We start from the raw sequence: 23858 nt of genomic DNA on the forward strand, positions 1-23858 counted from the left end.
GTTTCAGTTTTCAAAACAGGGTGTTTGTTTCAAAAGGCATGGCATGAACCCCTGTTTTGCATTATACTGTTGCTGCGGGTCACAAAACGTCGAGGTTCTCCCGAGACTTCAGATCAGTGGAGTCGGTGCACAAAGTGCTTGCCAGTACACCATGGAAGCAAGACGTTTTATTTGGTAGGGGGAATTGTATTTATTGTATTTTTTTTTTTTTTTTTTTTTTTTTTTTGCTGCTGCACTATTTAATGGCAGTAAATTAATTTTACCGTTGACATTTTTGCTACGTGTTTCAGACGATTGGCAACACATCATAACTACACTTACAGAACCACACACTCAATAGTTTGTCATATTTGCTCCAGTTTCTCTGAAACAGCAACAAAATCATTTAAATGGGGAGTTTAAAAAAAAAAAAAAAAAGAATCACAATAGCCTGAATTTACAATGTTCTATTTCGTTTATGTCCGTATGTCACTTTATATCTTAATTATGATAATCTCATCATTTCATGCTTACTCCTGCATGTAGTTTTACATTTCATTGAGGGCAAATAAGCCTGAGGCAAATGATTAGACTTAAAGTCTCCGATATGCTCGTCTACTCCGTAATTTGTCATGAAAACATGTACTGGTTAAATCAATGTCTTTCCTTCTATTGAAACAAATTGGTAGCTAACTACTACCAAGTTATTAACATTTTTTATTCCCTTAATATGAGATTAATGTTGGCCAATGGTGTCTTGTGTTCCCCATACAAACAGAAACACCCTGGCTCGGCCAGCCTGCACATGCATCATAATGTCAGCTCATCCTCTATCACGCACAATTCCTTCGAGAGCTCGCTGGCACGGCCTCCGAGGACCTTCAACCCAAATCCATTCACCCTATTCAAATCCGTCCGTTTTATCTGGGTGGTCTGTCAATTTAATGTTGAATCCCCTCATGCTGCTAATTTGTGGCGCTCTTTCTACCACAAGATGTGCTTGATCCTTCACACTGTGCATTTGGGCACAAGAGTGTGACTTGATGATAGAAGTGGCAGAAGTCACATCTCTGGTGGATTTCCCCACACCACTGTGCAGGCGTTTGTAAACATACATTATATGAAATGAACATGTCTGCTCTGTATAAAGTGCCTCTGTGTTAGTGCTACCTCAGGCGATGCCCCGAGGCAAATCAGTCTGTGCGAGGAAGGGGAAATGGATCCGATTAGATTTTAATTAAAATGGCAACTTTGAAATACACAGCAGAAACTCTAATCTCGAATGCCAAAAAGTGATACAGTTTGGAGATCAACCATAATATGATTCCAAAGTAGGGGTGTTACAAAAAATCGATTCCGAGATTTGTTGTGATACTCGTATTACGTCACACAATTCTTGTATCGATCTAAAATCCGTCTGTATTGATCAATATACAGTACGTGTGTTTTTGGTGGAAATAAACATTTCAGTGGCTGCAATTTTACTACCGTCCAGTAGTCAGCAGCACGCAGAAGCTTTGCCTTGCAGTGGGCTGAAGTAACAACAAAATTCAACTAATCCAAGTAGAGATTTATGTACGTCGCCTTCTATTAGTTGCTTGGATTAGTCCTTTTATAAGGACTATATATCTATTATATTTGGGCTAATTTTGGCTTTGACTGCAAAAACAGAGGCATTGAGTATTTGGAGTCCTGCAGTTAAGCAGGTTTGCATTAAAAAAGAAAAAATGTAATGAAATGGGTTTCAAATATAAAACAAAACCTTTTTTTACTTGAGTGCTGGACGACGTTTCAGGAATAAATTGATAAAAAAATGTATTTATGCCGATTTTTGTTTGCCTTTTTTTTTTAACCCGTGGGCGTTATTTTATTTTGACCAAATTCTTGTGATTTTGTCCAAAGTATGGCTTTTCCTTTGAAGTGTGATAACTAAGTCATTTATGAATATTTTTTCACTTTCAACCACTCAAAAATGTTCATTGGCATCAGACATATCCACACATATATAGTTTTTATTATATATATATATATATATATATATATATATATATATATATATATATATATATATATATATATATATATATATATATATATATATATTAGGGCTGTCAAACGATTAAAATTTTTAATTGAGTTAATTACAGCTTAAAAATTAATTAATCGTAATTAATCGCAATTAATCGCAATTCAAACCATCTATAAAATATGCCATATTTTTCTGTAAATTATTGTTGGAATGGAAATATAAGACACATGATGGATATATACATTGAACTTACAGTACATAAGGACTATTTGTTTATTATAACAATAAATCAACAAGATGGCATTAACATTATTAACATTCTATTAAAGCGATCCATGGATAGAAAGACTTGTAGTTCTTAAAAGAAAAATGTTAGTACAAGTTGGAGAAATTTTATATTAAAACCCCTCTTAATGTTTTCGTTTTAATAAAATTTGTAAAATTTTCAATCAAAAAATAAACTAGTAGCCCGCCATTGTTGATGTCAATAATTACTTACACAACGCTCATGGATGCTGAAGCCTATAAAATCAGTCGAACCCAAGCGCCAGCAGAGGGCGGCAAAACTCCATAAAACACAACAAGTGAGCGTTTCACTGTGTACTGTCATTTAAATCTCTCTGAGCGTGGGATCTGCGTTAATTGCGTCAAATATTTTAACGTGATTAATTAAAAAAATTAATTAACGCCCGTTAACGCGATCATTTTGACAGCCCTAACACACACACACACACAAAATGTATACATGGACAAAAATACACACGATCCCAGGCTTCAACTGGGACCGTGTGCTTTGGTCAGATGAGACCAAGATTGAGCTTTTTGGCAACAAACACTCTTAGTGGGTCTGGCGTGCCACGAAAGATGCGCATGCTGAAAAGCACCTCATACACACTGTGAAGTATGGGGGTGGGTCAGCGATGCTGTGGGGCTGTTTCGCTTCCAGAGGCCCTGGGAACTTTGTTAGGGTGCATGGCATCATGAATGCTTTGAAATACCAGGACATTTTAAATCAAAATCTGTTGCCCTCTGCCCGAAAGCTGAAGATGGGTTGACCCTAAACATATGGCCAAAATCTACACAGAAATGGTTCACCAGACACAAAATCAAGCTCCTCCCATGGCCATCTCAGTCCCCAGACCTTGTTTTGTTGGCAAAAGGGGGTCGTACAAAGTATTAACACCAGGGGTGCTAATAATTGTGACATACATTATTTGATGTCAAATAATTTTTTCTTCATGTAGGATTTTTCCCCACTGAATGAATGCACTTGTATTGAAGGTTGGATTTTTCTCTTTTTTCCCATTAAGGTCCCATATTATTTGAAAAAAAAAAAAAAAAAAAATTGAAGCTAAAAAACACATCTTTTTCAGGGGTGCCAATAATTATGGAGGGCACTGTATATATATGCACACATATTATATATATACAGTGCCTTGCAAAAGTATTCGTCCCCCTTGAACCTTGCAACCTTTCGCCACATTTCAGGCTTCAAACATAAAGATATAAAATTTTAATTTTTTGTCAAGAATCAACAACAAGTGGGACACAATCGTGAAGTGGAAGAAAATTTATTGGATAATTTAAACTTTTTTAACAAATAAAAAACTGAAAAGTGGGGCGTGCAATATTATTCGGCCCCCTTGCGCTAATACTTTGTAGCGCCACCTTTTGCTCCAATTACAGCTGCAAGTCGCTTGGGGTATGTTTCTATCAGTTTTGCACATCGAGAGACTGACATTCTTGCCCATTCTTCCTTGCAAAACAGCTCGAGCTCAGTGAGGTTGGATTGAGAGTGTTTGTGAACAGCAGTCTTCAGCTCTTTCCACAGATTCTCGATTGGATTCAGGTCTGGACTTTGACTTGGCCATTCTAACACCTGGATACGTTTATTTTTGAACCATTCCATTGTAGATTTGGCTTTATGTTTTGGATCATTGTCCTGTTGGAAGATAAATCTCTGTCCCAGTCTCAGGTCTTGTGCAGATACCAACAGGTTTTCTTCCAGAATGTTCCTGTATTTGGCTGCATCCATCTTCCCGTCAATTTAAACCATCTTCCCTGTCCCTGCTGAAGAAAAGCAGGCCCAAACCATGATGCTGCCACCACCATGTTTGACAGTGGGCATGGTGCGTTCAGGGTGATGAGCTGTGTTGCTTTTACGCCAAACATATCGTTTTGCATTGTGGCCAAAAAGTTCAATTTTGGTTTCATCTGACCAGAGCACCTTCTTCCACATGTTTGGTGTGTCTCCCAGGTGGCTTGTGGCAAACTTTAAACGAGACTTTCTATGGATATCTTTGAGAAATGGCTTTCTTCTTGCCACTCTTCCATAAAGGCCAGATTTGTGCAGTGTACGACTGATTGTTGTCCTATGGACAGACTCTCCCACCTCAGCTGTAGATCTCTGCAGTTCATCCAGAGTGATCATGGGCCTCTTGGCTGCATCTCTGATCAGTTTTCTCCTTGTTTGAGAAGAAAGTTTGGAAGGACGGCCGGGTCTTGGTAGATTTGCAGTGGTCTGATGCTCCTTCCATTTCAATATGATGGATTGCACAGTGCTCCTTGAGATGTTTCAAGCTTGGGAAATCTTTTTGTATCCAAATCCGGCTTTAAACTTCTCCACAACAGTATCTCAGACCTGCCTGGTGTGTTTCTTGGTTTTCATAATGCTCTCTGCACTTTAAACAGAACCTTGAGACTATCACAGAGCAGGTGCATTTATACGGAGATTTGATTACACACAGGTGGATTCTATTTATCATCATCGGTCATTTAGGACAACATTGGATCATTCAGAGATCCTCACTGAACTTCTGGAGTGAGTTTGCTGCACTGAAAGTAAAGGGGCCGAATAATATTGCACGCCCCACTTTTCAGTTTTTTATTTGTTAAAAAAGTTTAAATTATCCAATAAATTTTCTTCCACTTCACGATTGTGTCCCACTTGTTGTTGATTCTAGACAAAAAATTAAAATTTTATATATTTATGTTTGAAGCCTGAAATGTGGCGAAAGGTTGCAAGGTTCAAGGGGGCCGAATACTTTTGCAAGGCACTGTATATATCTATATATCTATATATCTATCTATATATCTATCTATATATATCTATATCTATCTATCTATCTATCTATCTATCTATCTATCTATCTATCTATCTATCTATCTATCTATCTATCTATCTATCTATCTATCTATCTATCTATCTATCTATCTATCTATCTATCTATCTATCTATCTATCTATCTATCTATCTATCTATCTATTAGGGTGTTTGTATATATATATATATATATATATATGTATGTATGTATATATATACATATATATGTATGTATGTATATATGTATGTATGTATGTATATATATATGTATGTATGTATGTGTATATATATATATATATATATATATATATATATATATATATATATATATATATATATATATATATATATATATATATACATATATATATATATATATATATATATATTAGGGCTGTCAAAATTATCGCGTTAACGCGCGGTAATTAATTTTTTAAATTAATCATGTTAAAATATTTGACGCAGTCCCGCTCAGACAGTATTCTGCCTTTTGGTAAGTTTTACAGCAAGGCTTTTTGTGCTGTCTAACAGCGAACTCTTGTGGTCGCTTTGCGACATGGTTTATTGTTTTCATGCTAGTTCAATATGGCTGCACGACGTCTCGGGCTGACGCCTACGTTGTAATGTTGTGCTTATATGATCGTTGGACAAGATTTGTCCGTAAGTATGATTATTGTAAAGAATACATATTATGTTAGTAAGCGAAATGTTATATTTTTTGTATGAGACGCTTTTTGTTTATGTTTAGTGAACCTGCTTAGCGTGCTAAGCTAACGTTGTTGCTAATGCAATGCTTGTGTACTTTTTTTTGTAGTTTTACGACGGTCTAAAGAGGACAATGGTTTGAGGCCATTTTATTAATAAATCAGATGAAAAAGGAAGAAGTCTGATTATTAAGGCGTCGTTCACTAGCTATCTAGCTTTGGAAAAAGTAGACGCTTCGGAGTGAGGACAGCATTGACAGATTTAAATGACAGTAGAGTGAAATGCCCACTACAGTCCTTATGTACCGTATGTTGAATGTATATATCCATCTTGTGTCTTATCTTTCCATTCCAACAATTTATTTTACAGAATATGTATATAATTTACAGAAAAATATGGCATATTTTATAGATGGTTTGAATTGCGATTAATTGCGATTAATTGCGATTAATTACGATTAATTAATTTTTAAGCTGTAATTAACTCGATTAAAAATTTCAATCGGTTGACAGCCCTAATATATATATACAGTGCTGCTCAAAAGTTTGTGAACCCCCTCAACATTTTGGAATTTTCTATTATTTCAACCTGATTTCCTAATCAATCAATTCAGTAGTTTTTTTTTGTTTTTTTAACAGTTGTGTTGTCGAGACTAAATTAAAAAGAGTTTTCATCAACTGATGTAGGTGCAAAATTGAACTGTTTGGTCACAACCAAAACCGCCATGTCTGGCGAAAAGTCAACACTGCATACCACCAAAAGAACCTTCTCCCAACAGTGAAGCATGGAGGTGGGAATGTCAAGATCTGGGCTTGCTTTTCATCCTCAGGACCTGGACAACTCCACATAGTCCAGGGAATCATGAATTCTGAGGAATATTGTCAAATCCTAGAACATAACCTGACGCCATCTGTTTTGAAGTTAAAGCTTGGCAGAAGGTGGATCATGCAACATGATAATGATCCAAAGCATTCCAGCAATACAACCAAGGAATGGCTGAAAAAGAAGAAGATTCGTGTTCTGGACTGGCCCAGTCAAAGTCCTGACCTAAATCCCATTGAAATGCTGTGGCGGGACCTGAAGCGAGCAGTTCATGCCAGACGCCCATCAAACCTCTCTCAACTGACTGCGTTCTGCAAGGAAGAATGGGCAAAAATCCCCCAAAGTAGATGTGAGAGGCTGATTAGTCACTACAGAAACCGTTTGGTTGAGGTAATCTCTGCAAAAGGAGGCGCAATATCCTATTAACTGAAGGGGTTCACATACTTTTGCACACATGATATCTGAGTTTTTCTTAAATCAACCACTTTTGTTAAATAAAGAATGACAATATAACTATTTCTTTTGTTTCAGTCCATTATTTGGAATGTCAGTATTGTGGATTTGGGTATAACTTAACATTTAATAAGGTTATTTTAGTTTTTTTTACAAAAAATCTGACCATCGCTGTGGGGTTCACAAACTTTCGAGCAGCACTGTATATATATACATACATATAGATAGATAGATACAAATATATATGTGTGTATATATAAATAAATAAATAAATATATATATATATATATATGTGTGTGTGTGTGTATATGTATATATATGTATGGCTATTAGAATAATACTGCTATTAATGTCCATGGGGGCATTAAAAAAAGTGAAAAAATAAAAACTATATATGTGTGGATAGGTCTAATTTGAATATTTCATGTGACAGTGTTAGTGCGAATCTCCCCAACCTGTTTGCAATAGGTTAGAATTTGCAGCATGGTGCCATTTTGATCTTTACATGTTTTTTACTATCCTGGGGAAATATTAGCTCCCTAGTGTAATTTTTCCAATGCTTTGTCTTTGATGAAACACAAAAAAACAAAACAAAAAAAGCCAGATAATGGACAAATAACACCGACAGGTAGTGATATAGAAAATATCGCATTAATCGTCTTCAAGTGTAGTATCGGGATTAATCGGAATCAAATTAGCGCCACCACGCCTACCCAAGGTATTCTATTTAGCAACTGAAATTTTTAATATGGTAAAAGTCTCAGAAAAACAAGCATGCTTATGATGTCATGCCTTAGCCCGAATTCCCACCGCCTGCGACTGCGACAAAATTGGCTGCGTTCACGACGTCGTAGCTATTCACAAGCATACTAATCAATATGACAATTTCCACCGCATGCGGAATCGTCTATGACGTGCCGCGGGTCATCGTAGGCATGACGCAGAAGTCGGTGTAGCCGGACCGCATCAAGTTGAAACAATACCCAGGCGCTGGAAAGGACGTTTAACACTGATACAAAATACAACTACCGGTTTCCTATCAAAATAAAGCACTTTTGTCAACGAGGATCACGGTTATTATACAGTGCCTTGCAAAAGTATTCGGCCCCCTTGAATCTTGCAACCTTTCGCCACATTTCAGGCTTCAAACATAAAGGTATGAAATTTAATTTTTTTGTCAAGAATCAACAACAAGTGGGACACAATCGTGAAGTGGAACAACATTTATTGGATAATTTAAACTTTTTTAACAAATAAAAACTGAAAAGTGGGGCGTGCAATATTATTCGGCCCCTTTACTTTCAGTGCAGCAAACTCACTCCAGAAGTTCAGTGAGGATCTCTCTCTCTCTTGGAAGGACCCGGCCGTCCTTCCAAACTTTCTTCTCAAACAAGGAGAAAACTGATCAGAGATGCAGCCAAGAGGCCCATGATCACTCTGGATGAACTGCAGAGATCTACAGCTGAGGTGGGAGAGTCTGTCCATAGGACAACAATCACTCTTTTTTCTTTGGACTTTGTGTTTCTGTTAGTTATCATTAAAACATTTTTTGAGTTCATCACCACCGTGCCATGCTTTGCATTTGTTTCCCTCCTTTTGGGTCCTCCCCCAATAGCAGGCGTCTGCGTGCCGGATCTGGCCTCAGCTCGCCAGATCCGCATGGCAATCACACCCACTTAACGTAAGTGTCCCAGATGCGGCCTGGATCAGCACTATGACAGTCCAAATGATAAGTTACGCACTGTTTCAGGGCGGACCTTGCAGACTGGACGTGCTCAAACTACCGCTTAACGTCAGTCAGATGCGGCCCGGATCAGCACTATGACAGTTTTGTCTTAATTGTCGCCTTAATTGCATAGATGGCTGAGCCTGGGACCAGGTGCGGCTGATCATCGTCAGCAGCTTACTTAAACTGGTCCTATGCCTCACATCATTGCCAGATCAACAACTCACCTACAGGTATGTGACTTTCAGCTAACAAAGAATCTTGCAATTCTGATACTATGCTCATTTTTGTGTTTTTCCACCCTGGATCCTGTACTACTTGCCTGACGAATAGCATGCCTGCCCGTTCACCTGTTCTATCACCAAACTGCCCACCGGATTCTTCAGACACTAACACTCCCTCTCATCGTCATTGAATTAGGTCCGTGTTACCCTAGAACCTTAACAAATATGATACGTTGTTTACAGTCTAAAAATGGATCTTTAATGTTGAGTTGCTTGTTCCAGTTAAAATATTTTGTAAAAAAAAAGTGTTATATTATGTTGTTGTATGTTGCATTAATATGTTAGTATTAATAAATGGCATGAAAAAAAGTGTCATTATTGCTTTTAGTAGACAAATTCAATTTGCAATATAAACACATTACAGTATGATACATTGAACAAAATGGACCCCTGAAAACTGTTTTCATACAAATCTGGCCCAGATTGGGTAACGTGTGCCATATCCGGGCCATACATTAATGTCGTGTCTGCTACTTTGTGGCCCAAAACTGGTTGCTGATCCGGCAAGTGACTCCTTACTGAGTTTGGGCCATTGTTCAAAAAGACACTGGAGCGGATCTGTTTTACGAAGTTGGGTCGAAATATCTGGCATGTATATCTGGCCCATGTCCGCTCCAGTTATATTTTGCTCTCTTGGTCCATGGACCCCAGCTGTGACGTATGATGGGTTTGCTTACAAAAGCACACGCAAACACAACTTGTGTGTATAAATGTAAAGTCTGGATTAAAAGTTCCTGAGGTGGGCGTTTATGCAGAAATCTATTATAATGAGAATTGTAAATTAAAAAACGCACTACCCCCAGAAGTTTTCATTTTATTTACATATTATAGGTTACTGGTGGAATGGCTCACAATTATGAAAATGTTACATTTGACTAGTTATAATCATGGGTTATACTCTTTTAGCCGTAATTAAGAAGGAAAACAGTCAAATACAAAACAAAAACAGAAGGAGCATGTTTGGATCAGACGATTTAAAAAATAACTTTACAGGCCACCCCAAGTAGGTGCAGCTTGTTAAGTTACTTGATTGTGTGGGAATTTTTGGCAAGGGAGTAGGTTTGCATAGGGACAGTAGGGACATACAGTGGGGCAAATAAGTATTTAGTCAACCACTAATTGTGCAAGTTCTCCCAATTGAAAATATTAGGCCTGTAATTGTCAACATGGGTAAACCTCAACCATGAGAGACAGAATGTGGGAAAAAAACCCAGAAAATCAGATTGTTTGATTTTTAAAGAATTTATTTGCAAATCATGGTGGAAAATAAGTATTTGGTCAATACCAAAAGTTCATCTCAAGACTTTGTTATGTCCCCCTTGTTGGCTATAACGGAAGCCAAACGTTTTCTCTAACTCATCACAAGCTTTTCACACACTGTTGCTGGTATTTTGGCCCATTCCTCCATGCAGATCTCCTCAAGAGCAGTGATGTTTTGGGGCTGTCGTTGGGCAACACGGACTTTCAACTCCCTCCACAGATTTTCTATGGGGTTGAGATCTGGGGACTGGCTAGGCCACTCCAGGACCTTAAAATGCTTCTTACGAAGCCACTCCTTTGTTGCCCTGGCTGTGTGTTTGGGATCATTGTCATGGTGAAAGACCCAGCCACGTCTCATCTTCAGTGCCCTTGCTGATGGAAGGAGATTTTCACTCAAAATCTCTCGATACATGGCCCCATTCATTCTTTCCTTTACACAGATCAGTCGTCCTGGTCCCTTTGCAGAAAAACAGCCCCAAAGCATGATGTTTCCACCCCCATGCTTCACAGTGGGTATGGTGCAATGCTTTCTCTTCCAAGCACGAGAACCTGTGTTTCTTCCAAAAAGTTCTATTTTGGTTTCATCTGACCATAACACATTCTCCCAGTCTTCTTCTGGATCATCCAAATGCTCTCTAGCGAACCGCAGAAGGGTCTGGACGTGTACTTTCTTAAGCAGGGGGACACGTTTCGCAGTGCAGGATTTGAGTCCCTGGCTGCGCAATGTGTTACTGATAGTAGCCTTTGTTACTGTGGTCGCAGCTCTCTGTAGGTCATTCACTAGGTCCCCCCGTATGGTTTTGGGATTTTTGCTCCCCGTTCTTGTTATCATTTTGACGCCACGGGGTGAGGAGGGAGTTGAAAGTCCGTGTTGCCAAACGACAGCCCCAAAACATCACTGCTCTAGAGGAGATCTGCATGGAGTGATGGGCCAAAATACCAGCAACAGTGTGTGAAAAGCTTGTGAAGAGTTACAGAAACGTTTAGCCTCAGTTATTGCCAACAAAGGGTATATAACAAGGTATTGAGATGAACTTTTGGTATTGACCAAATACTTATTTTTCACCATGATTTGCAAATTAATTTTTTAAAAATCAAACAATGTGGTTTTCTGTTTTTTTTTCTCCACATTCTATCTCTCATGGTTGAGGTTTACCCATGTTGACAATTACAGGCCTCTCTAATATTTTCAAGTGGTAGAACTTGCACAATTAGTGGCTGACCAAATACTTATTTGCCCCACTGTAATACCACCAACTTTTCAGGATGCTCAAATTGTCCCCACCAACTTTTAAGCGACCTTATTTGCATATAATAATGAGTTCAATTACATAAGTAATTTTGTGTAATTTTGTCTTCCCAACTGCTCTAAGGATAGAATTGACCCTACCATTAAGACCTCTTTTCACTTGCTGAATGTGCCGATCCCATTTTTTCCCCAAAAATGCACATTTGATTTGACTTGCATTTATTTAAATGTATTTATTCATTCATTCATTTTCCATGTCGTTTACTCCTCACGAGGGTCGCGGAGGTGCTGGAGCCTATCTCAGCTAACTATGGGCAGTAGGCAGGGTACACCCTGAACTGGTTGCCAGCCAATCCCAGGGCATAAGGAGACATACAACCATTCACGCACACACTCATACCTACGGACAATTTAGAGTGTTCAGTCAGCCTACCATGCATGCTTGATCTGAAAACTGTGAGGCGGGCGTGCTAACCACTCAGTTACCGTGCCGCCTACATGTATTTATTCTCTGCATTATTTATTTTAAAACATTTCTGTTTGCAGCCTATGCAGACATTTTTCAGACAATCTGGAAGTTTTCAAAATGTTTCTTTAGTAGTTGTTGGAAACAAAGGTTTGAATCGAACGGTATATCACCTGACCAATACACGTGAAAGATAGAATAAGTCAATACAGATTTATTTAGCATTGATCATTTAGCCTATCAATCAATTAGGTTCATTTTCTTGAGAAATGTAGTCCTGATCCCCGTTCACCCAATCTGTTGTTCGTCCCCAGCAAAAGGTTTACATGCTGTCATACCATCCCTACCAATGTTGAGACCAAACCTACGCCCTTGATTTTGGTTACTTACAATTTATTACTTTAAAATGCATTGTGTTTAATTAAAAAAAACATTTTTTCCAGATTTTTGCTTTCCAATCTTGTAAATTTTATCTCCCCAAAAGGAGGTCACTTGACACCCGTAGAGCTTCTCCCATTATCATCGCCACAACTAATCCCGTCAGCGTGTTAGCCATCTGTGGCTAATGAGTGGCCAGCCGCAAAGTAACGAGGGAGAAACAGACACAAATAAAATGCAAATTTTTGTCGTCTACTAAGTGGCTCCCCTCCCGCCGGCTTGAGGGGCCTCCCGGTTCCCACACCGCTTCCCTGCGTCTCTCCCAGAGTGCCGCTGGGTTTCTGGGGCAAGGGGGGATGCGGCCCCGTCATTGGCTCGCCTTTGTCTGGCCTTATTCCTGGCCTTTCAACGCCTGATTTGAATATATGCAAATGTTGCCATGGTGCCCCCAAACCCCATCCCTTCATTTTGCAGCATCTTTTTTTACACCTTGTGGAACTGCTGCTAGAGGAGCCGTGGGAACCGCTCATGAAGAGCTTTCACTGTCACACTAAGTTTATTTAAATGACTTTGAATTAACACACATATACGTGATTAGATGAAAGCCTGTGAAAATATCATAGAGCATAAAAGGGAGGGAGATCACGAGCAAATGTGTCAAAGATGGAAGCAATGTTTTTTTTCTTTCTAAATTTATAACCAATTTTTTCTCTTCACGTAAATGGGTTAAAATTTCTTAGTCTCAGAGTCATTTACATGTGATTATTGGTAAATACGGTTTAGCACACAGTTACTGTAATTAGGAGTTTCCTACTGCCTTAGTGTACGTTACTGAGTAAATACACTATTGATGTACTATTCAAAAAGCAGCTCACCAGTTTAATGCATCAATTTGTTGAAATTCTAAAAGAATAGCACCATTTACTCATTCACTTGTTCTATTTTTTTGTTGTTGCTACCTTTTTAAATCAAACTTTCATTGAAAGAAATTTGGATATGGCAATATTTGCACAAAAAAACAAAATATGAACTAGTGCAGTTTAAAGGTCACTGTTGTGGCACATCACTAAACCCTACAGTTTGTGGTGCCCCTTGACCCCTGAATGATTCCCAGGGGGAAAATGTTTTTGAAACCTACAACAGTGGACACTCCAGTCTCGATGGAGTTTCTTTGAAATTCCTGCAAAAAAGCAGAACATGTGAACAAGATTTGCTTTTAAAGCATAATAAAATTTTAAATTCATGATTTTTGTACGACTTTGTATGGCTTGTCGAGACTGCTCAGTCTCTCCCATTAAGCCAAATACCGAATTGGCCCGAATATAAAACGGTGTTTTTTGCATTGAAATAAGATTGAAAAACAGGGGGTTGTCTTATATTTGCGGTCTAGACGTTATACCCATTCACAACGCTAGATGGCGCCAGATATCATTGAAGCGATGTTCTGTCATGACAGATCTCAGCTACTCTCCCCATTCACGACGCTAGATGGCGCCAGAAATCATTGAAGCAATGTTCTGTCATGACTCATGACAGATCTCAGCTACTCTAAAGTTTAACCAGTTGCATTATTTTATAGCCATATTTTTCCATATCCAGATTTGTTTCAAGACTACAGTTACAGTTAGACTTCAATTTGATGGTTAATACAGTTATTGCAATTTTGTTGTTTTATCACAGTAGATTGATTTATTTACATTTCAAAAACCAGAAGCCATTCATTTACGAATGTGATTGCACTTTAGTTTACATATTTAAATGTTCAGATATTAAGATTTGAATGAGGCAAAATAACATGCTTTTTCTCTCAAATATATTGTTATAATCATTTGTTTCGGATGGACTGTAATTATTTTCTGTATAAACATTAATTTGGTGTTCAAAAAGTCTCTTTTCAAACTTGAGTCTTGAAAAAGAGGGGTCGTCTTACAATCAGGGCCGTCTTATATTCGGGCCAATACGGTAACACCTAAATTCTATGTAGGATTAATCCCTTTAACAGTTGTTGTTGTGTCAATACTTAAATCTCATGAGTTTTTACAGGCCTGTCAAGTTGCCACTCAGGTTGTTGTTCTTGTGTTCTTGGACACCAACTTTAAAGTCCTACTTATCCGTCATTCATGAACCGATTGTCTTGAAACTTTGTAGCAATGTAGCATGGGCGATTATCTAGCACTCCTATGAGCATGATTTTTGTTTTGTGTTTTGTGTCAGGGTTGATTGATTAATTGCGGTAATATAATTATGAGTTAGCCATTAAAGGGAAGCAGGGTCATTACCGGGGGGGAATTGCCCACCCACGGACACGCTCTGCCCACCCAAAGAAAACTGGATGTAGTACGAACGGCAGTCTGGGCACCACGTATGGTATCCCATCCATATAGTACTGATCTGTTCTAAGTTTTAACCTTTGTGTTGTTACCCCCTCTTTCAATTAAAAAAAAAAAAAGAAATGTTGGTTTTGTTTATTGGGGGCGCTACATACATTTACGCATATTTTGATTTTTTTTATTTTGATTTTTTTTTTTATCAAAGTTTTCACCACTGTTCACCTAGCTGTTGAGTTTGGTGAGTTTTGAAGCATTCTGAATGGGTCAAAGTAGGGCCCAAAGTGTCGGCGGGACAAAGAATGACTGCTAGGGGGCACTATGTAGTGTATTTGGAATTTGTCTTTACACGGTATCAAAGATTGCACCTGTCCTGACCTGCCTGCCGATTTTGGTAAATGGTGTTATACTTGTATAGCGGTTTTCCCCCTTTCACGGCCCTCAAAGCGCTTTACACTATCTCGTCATCCATCTACTGGTGACGCAGCACCAGGAGCAATGTGGGGTTCAGTATCTTGCTCAAGAACACTTACATGAGTTCATCAGGGCGCCCAATTGAACCCACAACGTCTGGGTTGGGGGACAACGACTCTACCACTGAGCCACGCCACCCCATGCATTTTGGTGAATTTTGAAGCATTCTAATGGGGTCAAATTGAGCTCAAAGGGGCTGCGGAACAAATAATAACTATAATAATAATAATAAAACCGAGGAACCTTAATAGGTTACCTAAAAAAACATTGTCGCCTGCATGTCCATACTGTTCAGTTATGGATGTGTTCTAAGGCAAATAAAATCAAATCAACTTTTATTTGTTTTGACCAAATCACAACAACAGTCATCTCAAGGAGAAAACAAAACATGTTTTAAGGTGCAGTAGCCCTACGCTGGATTTTGACCTACTTGAGCATTGTAGCTTAAGACTAATGCCCACCCATACCCGGCATCCTGATATCACCACTGGAGGGAAGCCTTCTCAAGGTTAGGAATTTGCCAAAAGAGGGCACAGCACATGGACTTATTGGTGCCTTTGTTGCTTGTAGGTTATGGTTTAGCCAGTAGAGGGCAGTCTTCAGCATGTAGTAGCAGATAAATGTTTGTTTTTGTTATTGCTCTTGAATGTCATAAGGATGGTATAAACCAAATGAGTTCATCTTTGATGTTTTCAAACTCGTTGAAGTCATGCAAGTGTTGAGTCGTAATTTTGAACTCCAAACATTTTGCTGCCCTCCAACTCTTTTTTTTCTTTGACCTTCAGTATAGGACTGCTCCTTCTATTATTCCAAGAAAAAAGGTAAAAGAAATCATACGTTGATGTGAGTTGAACCAAGCTATATTGTGATTAGTCAAATAATGTGATTTTTGCTAAAGTCTAATGGCAGGCATAGAAGCTAATTTTGTGTGTGTTTTTTTTAGTTTTATGCAGCAATTTGGAGGGACTTTCATGTTTTATAGAACCACATTTTCCTTTTTAATTCTTAATTTCATGAAGATTAGGCATTACCATTGACAACGATGATCGTCCAGTCCATTTGAAATGGAAGGGACTGGCAGCGGAAAATGAGCCATGAACATTGACATCCAGCTCATATAAAGATAATGTTGGCAATCCAGAAGTAAAGAAGCTATAAAAGACCAAATATGAAATCATTTCACAAAACAATGTGCCCACTTGTGTACCACAACAACCCATCTACCATCACCAATGCAAGGTAAGGTAGCAATGTTAGCTATTATAAACCCGACCACCGCTGGTTAGAATGTATTTTAATGCCTCATCAGCGTTCACATATTAACACAGCCACCGGTTCACTTCAATAACTGTATAGTTGTTTTAAAATGTAAATCAGTTAATCAGTGATTCTAAAACTTTTCCCACCATGATGTGGCAGGGGAAGATTTAAGAGGCCTCAATTCTTGTAAGAAAAACCTAAGGAGAAAATGGAATCATTGGGCTATAATTGTCAAGTTTGCATGCGCAGACACCCGCTATCCCTCTCCTCCTCTGCGTAGACAACCCACCTTCCCCCAATCAATCTGCCGTGTGCATTCAAGGCTGTCTCAATGCGCTTGAACTTGACCGAGGGAACTGCCTGGGAAAAGAGGCAAGACTTTGGCCCTTTTGCTCCCCTCCTTTTCACCCAGCCCAAGGCCATCCAGACTGATGCCGGTGCTCATTTGCATAAAATTCAGCCCCCTCGTCGCCAATTAAACCAGGAAAGTGTTGAGGAAAGAGTAGTCTGGTTTGCACGTGGCCAGGGATGAGCAGACATCGCCTCTCGTCCATCATAAAGTGTAAGTTGGCTGATTATCGCTACTAAACGCTAACCTCGCTGGTGTTCGAATGTGTTTTTGTGTGGTTCTTGTGTAAACAGTTGTGTAAGTGAACCAGTTTTTATGATAGTAGTAGGAGAATTTGAGGTTGCTTGTTTTTGTGTAGTCTTCGTGTCCATTTATCTGAGGTTGAATTTGTTTTTGCAATTCCAGGGCTGGCTGGATAAAAACAGTAAGAGTGGTAATCATGGTTATTTATTTATTTTCATTTTGTGGAAAAGCAACATATATTGGAAAGGGGGAAAAAAAGAGGGTTTCTGTGAAAACCTTTTTCTACTTATAGATGCAATTCATGTATTTTGCATTTCCTGTCATGTTTTTATTTCATTTATTCCTGTATGTATCATTTAGATTATTTCATTTATTCTACATTAAGCGCCATCCTGAAACAGGACAATGGGCAACAAATCCAACTCGATATATCAGATGACCACCAAAAACCATACATCACGAGATCTCTATAAAGTGGGGACGGTAACACTTGTAGAAAAGCTATTCTATTCTATTCTATTCTATTCTATTCTATTCTATTCTATTCTATTCTATTCTATTCTATTCTATTCTATTCTGAAATACAGTATAGAAACTCAGATATCAAGCTAATAAATCTAATTGTCGTTTCAGGAGCAAGTCAAGTGGTAAAAACACAAACATTAATGGCAGACATTTGAAAAATGTATTATTGTAATGTTTCATAATACTGCAGCGGTCTTAAAAAACATGTTTTTATTGGATATGTAATGTCATCAGTGCATATGTAGAATACAGTGATTCACATAATTTAATATTTGGTTCAGATTTGTCTGAAAGTATTTGTACATTAAAAAGCTATGATAAAGTCATCGTGCTTAAATATCTACAATAAATTGTTTTCTTTTACATAACACTGTTTACATAATAGGTCATAATTAGCTTTATACTTTCAACTAAATGTTTTTGTATTTAATGAGGTGGTTATTTGGCACAGTTTGCACTTTTTTTTTTCCAGCTGCGACCTCCAATGTGTCTCATATCAGTGGAGGTTTCTCTTGAACTTTCTTTTGTCTAAATGTTTTAATCACTCAAATGAAATTAATCTTAACTTTTTCTTTTTTTTTTTTTTTTTTTTTTTTTTTTAGCTTAATACCAATATAGGGGACTCGGGATTTGTAAAATACACTAAAATATATAAACTACTCAGATTTTTTTTTCCAGCAACCCAAACTTTTAAAAATATGTCAGACTTTACGATGAAATCAGCATGTAAAAAACGGTCAATTTACCTTTTGGACCCTTAATAATCTTTTCAATATTTTCATTCACTTACCTCACCTTTGTGACTCATCCAATAAACCACTCATATTCATTTTGAGTGTAAATATTTTGAACTTCCCATGCAAGGCCCTTCATGTCAGGTCAAGCCCCTCTTCTGAAGGGCAGTCATTACAACTCCCAGAGGTATCCACTTGAATGGGTCACTTATGATTGCTACTAATCAATTGAGCTCAACGTGACTCGGCCTGTTCAAGCATGCTGACTCACTAGCTGATCAATTTATTGCTCATTTGTAGGAACTGTGTGTGTATTTGTGATAGTTGTATGCATACATCTTCCACCAGCTCACAAAAAATAGAATAAGATAAAGTATAGAAATACATATAATGCTAAAGATAATGTAAAATGATAAATTATAATACAGCATAAATATGAATGCTATTTCTTTTTAGATGCAATATATTAGAGAAGGTATTACACTTAGGTTTAAGAGACATTATTTGATTTATGGGAGACAGAAAGACAATGCATTTTTAAACAAATAAAGACAGTGTCTAAATCATTTTTTTTGGGGGGGGGGGGGGTAAAATTTAATTCAATAAGTGATTAATAAAGGAAATAATTTGTTCATTGCCATTTTCTAAAATTATTATTCAGTTTTTTTTCTTTTGTGGTTAAAATGAAACAAAAATAATTATAAAATATAATGAACACACATTACTTCTATACCGTGTATTGACAAGGCTTAACTGGGTTAAGTATATTCTTATAGTGTATTCTTGGATTTGTATTTGAATGTAAAATAATGTTACTCATATTTATCAACATGATACATTAATCTGATTAGCCTATTGTTAAATGTAGATACACAGTTTAAACATTTGGACGAAATCAATTTCAAATTCTTATATCAATAAAACAATATTTGAAGCACATAAAACGTGTATTTCGTTAATTGGTTTATTTTTTTAATGCTTCAATTATACAAATATTTGTCTATAATAGTGAGTGCGTCATAATCATTTGTAGTGCTTATGCAAATGAATGGATCATGCACATAGCGCCTGCGCCTATTTGAATTGGCTTCAAAGAGAAATGTGAAGCACATTTATTCTATCAGGAAAATCGATGCAATTACACATGCTATAGTTCTGATTTTCTAAGAGCAATAATGTTTTTGGGGAATTAATAAATAGACAAAAGTTCGTTCTTTTGGAGCAAAGGCGGTGCTAAAAAAGGCCTCAATTAAACAGCTCGGTTCGTGTTGAATACGTTCGATAGAATCATGCAAAAAATACCCGATATTTTTTTTAATCCAAATTAAACGTGTTCATGCATTTGGAATTCGTTGGATTGGCTGAAAGTGGGCGTGGCTGCCGCGGAATGAAGGCCTTGGTGCATGCAGATCTTTTCTTTCCGGGCCTTTTTGCCCTTGCAGTGCCGTTTGTTATCGATAGATGTCACCATTGATCACGTTGATTACAGTTTGTTGCGGCTGGAAAAAAATTGAAGGTCACTAAACCCGCCAAAACAAAACGTACAGCGTTAAAAAAAAAATGTGTTTACTTTATTATTGACTCGTTGTTTATCTTGGTCGCAGTACTATTAGATTCCTATTTGTCGCATCTGTATACACATATGAATAAAGATCAGTTCATTAACAAAAGCTACGTGAGAGTCATTCATTTAACAAAAATCCATATGACAATATTATATGTATTGTATTAGACATTATATATATACTAGACAAATATATTTACAGAGGTGTTTATAATATTGTCTTTTGTACAGTGATACGATAAAAGTAGAGCATGAACACCATGTGTGATGTTTACATTCATTCTGCATCATCCACAAGCGCTAAGCCAATTCTTTACATATTGAATACTTCATTATTGTATTATTTTGTATAATGATGAGTGATTAATATATACATACATGCTTGAAATATTTATTTTCATGTTAATATTAGTTTCAGACAATTTTCTATTAATATATTAAAGACAGTATTATCCAAACGTCATGCGATTTGATTTCCCTAAAGTTGTTACCAATTGCCTGTGGGCAGCATTGACCTATTTAACTCAATGGCTGCCATTGACGGTGACAGACGTCTAATCCTAGGGCATAGTTTTGGTCTCAACATTAGTGGGGACCATATAACAGCATGACCTGCATGTACACTTTTTGCTGGAGATGGGACATTAATAAGACCAAAGAAACGGGCTACATTTCTCACAAATATGAACCTAATTAACTGATAGGCTAAATGATCAATGCAAAATAAATCTGTATTGATTTACATACTACATAAGTACTCTACTAACTTTCTTATGCATTGGTTCAGGTGATACACCGTTTGATTCAAACATTCCCCCCCCAAAACTACTAAGAAACATTTTGAAAACTTCCAGGATAAATGTCTGGATTTTAATAGCCAATTCAAATTTTCAATATTTGTACATAACTTAAATTACATTACAATACACATTAAAAACAAACTTGTTAATAATCTCTAACTATCTAGGAATGAAAAAAAAAGACATTTTTGTCTTAAGACCACTCAGCATTGTCTGTCTAAATAAAGACAAATTAAATATAACTGAACAAACTTCTTATTTAAAAAAAAAAAAAAAAAAAAGGAAAATGGAGCCTTCTTTCAGGTAAAACACTACTGCTTTTGTCCACAAGCACAGCCAAACTCAACAACAACAACAACAAAAATCAAAGCTCCTTTGGGCTGCTTTAAGATCACATAAATAAAACAAAAATAAAAATTGGGGAGGAAGGGGTTTACCTCAAATCACTACATTTCTCGCAATTTAATTAACGTTAACATAGAAAACACATACACGAGGGCACTTATCTCTAAGCAGCTTCCTACTCGATTTTTGCGCGTTAGCAAATACACACAGTTTAGTGTTATGCTAACTCTGGTGCAGGTCAGATTTTCAGTAGCAAAATTTGTGGTGTGTTCCCCACCTTCACAACATTGACATCTTTTTACATTACTGTATTTGTTGTATTTATTGTATTGCATTGTATTTCTGTCAGGGCTGTGAGTGCGTGTGTGTGTGTGAGGGGTTGGAGGGTTCAAGTCATCAGCCAATCAAATGTGCGTTTGAGGAACAAAAATGGACTTGCACATTCAGCAAGGGACAAGGGGTAAATGTAAGTCTGAACATAATGAAAATAATTCACTTAATAAAGGTAGGTTCAATTCTATCCGTACGACATATGGGAAGATAATCTAAATTAGCTATATAACTGAAGTCATTATATAATGCAACTAAGGTTGCTTAAAAGTTGGTGGGGACAATTTGAGCATCCTGAAAAGTTAGTAGTGTTATGTCCCTACCGTCACTATGCAAACCTATACACCCTTGTTCTAATCCATTTGAACTGCAAGGGATGCCATTGAAAGATCATGTATTGTGCGGAAACGTCCAATGAATCTGAAGAGGGAAGGCCTGGCTGACTCCAGTTCAAATAAACTGGACGTCTATCGCCGTCAATGTCAACCATTGCCGTATATATAATAAAAATATGACAAATGAAACATGTTCCTTGTATCTTAAATTGAGGTACAATTTGTAAAATACTAAATTAATATTTAGAACGCAAAACTTGTTTTTTTTTGTGTTAAAAATACAGTATCTCCTTATATATTTCACCCCCGTATAGATGAAGAATGGCCACGTCTCATTGGACCTCTCGTTTGGACGAGCCTATCATTGCGTGTGACGTCATCACACTATGCGTCCATCTCTCCCTTTCGCTCTTTCTTTCCTTCTAATTTTGGGTCACTACCAGCAAACCTTCGAGTTGTCTCTTAATAACTTCAGCCTTCGTGGAACATGCCGGTTCTAGAATGTTCTCTTGTTCTTTACAAACCGGTATGAACAGTCGCTTTACGTCAGAGGTAGTGAGAGAGCGAGAGAGAGAGAGAGGAAGGTGGGGAGGACCAACGAGAAGCAGGGTCCACGCCACGCACATTCTCATCCGAGGACGTGGATGAGGTGCTGCGTGGATGCTAGCTTAAGCAATAGCGCCTTCTTCAGTACAAAGTCAAGTTATTGGAACGTTCAGGAAGCCTTGACTAATTCTGGACCCTTTCTTAGAACTACAACAACTTGAAAAGAAAATGATATGGATTTACCTTTCTGCGTGTAAGTCGTGTGCATGCTTCTTTAAAAAATGTATGCTTTTATAATTAGGAGTCAGCGCTATTAAGCGCTAATTTAGGTATTGTGATTAGCTATGGAATGATGTTACCTTATGTGTGGATGTGTGTGTTCGCGCGTGCACGTGTGTGGGTGTTCAGTGTGTATGAGTGCGCGCGCGAACCAGACAGCATTGTGATGCTAATATGAGCCTGCACGCTGTTGAACTTGATGTTGACACTGATTTTTGTTGTATTTTTGCGTGGATTTTATATATATTTAGATGTACATGCAATACAGATTTAACTTTATGAATTTAGGTAATATAATGCATTTTTTTGTAATCATTTTTTGCCCGTGAAGAATAGAAACATTTCTTTTTTATTTATTTAAAATCAAATACATCTCAATAAGTTACGGCGTGTAAACAGATTACATCTATAATACATGAAATTAGTTTTAAATACAAAATAGTCACATTTTGCATTTTGCTACAGCTGTTGGTATTTTTTTGTTGGTCTCTATTTCAAATATTTGATTAATTTCTAAACCTTATTGTGGTTATGAGAGTATTTTTCCTCACTATATGTAGGAAAACGTGTTTCGTTTCCTTGTATCTTTTTGAAAGATATACAGTATATCAATATACAATATTGTAAAATTTAGGTTAACTATGTGACTGTCGTTATACAATCATATATGATACTGTCGCCTTTTTGTTTTTTACAGACTGTCAAATAACTTTATTTGTTAGGAGGAATTGCTTGTAACGAATGTAGTCAGGTAGGAAGAATGTATTTAAAAAAAAAAGTCACATTTGCGTGGGTGACTCTTAATCCAGCTTTTGCTGTATACAGAGTCCCAACCACCATTTTTTAATACTCAATGATAGTTAAAATTTAAATTAAAAGACAACTGCAATTATATTTTAACGTTTTACGCCTCCACACCCAAAATGTATTATAGCTGCAAGTGAAATTCATTTTTTCCCTTTTGATTCTTACCAAAGTTAAAGACATAGGAAAGCGTTTCCAGTGTGTGTGTGTTTCCCAAATATAATTCAGCACCATGGACAGTGGTCGTAAAGCTCCCTCGTAGCTGCAACCTCGTTTTTGCATGTATTAGTCGCGTTGCACGTTCTAGCAACAACGTATTAGAATAATTTTACGGTACCAAACCCATTGGACACTTAAAAAAAGGCGAAGGCGTGCATGTTACGTACACACGCGCTACCCTACCGCTATTTGACGGGATGTGACGTAATTTGTAGGCCAGTGTCACGTTGATCTGCAAATACATGCAATGTTAGACAACTGCAAACGGCA

At 37.3% G+C, this 23858-nt stretch overlaps 1 long non-coding RNA gene across 2 annotated transcripts in view; it reads left to right on the forward strand.

Moving 5' to 3' along the window:
• Window positions 1-16965: 16965 nt before the first annotated feature.
• Window positions 16966-23858, forward strand: part of LOC130918850 (uncharacterized) — a 96285-nt gene continuing 89392 nt past the window's right edge. The window contains exon 1 of one of the 2 annotated variants that reach the window (XR_009063845.1): window positions 16966-17077. This is a non-coding gene — a long non-coding RNA (uncharacterized LOC130918850). Of the gene's footprint in view, window positions 17078-22229; window positions 22540-23858 lie in introns of those variants that run through there. The other variant, XR_009063844.1, reaches the window with a different exon arrangement.

The sequence above is a fragment of the Corythoichthys intestinalis genome, chromosome 7, assembly GCF_030265065.1.
Source record: "Corythoichthys intestinalis isolate RoL2023-P3 chromosome 7, ASM3026506v1, whole genome shotgun sequence".
In the NCBI taxonomy this organism is placed as follows: domain Eukaryota; kingdom Metazoa; phylum Chordata; class Actinopteri; order Syngnathiformes; family Syngnathidae; genus Corythoichthys; species Corythoichthys intestinalis.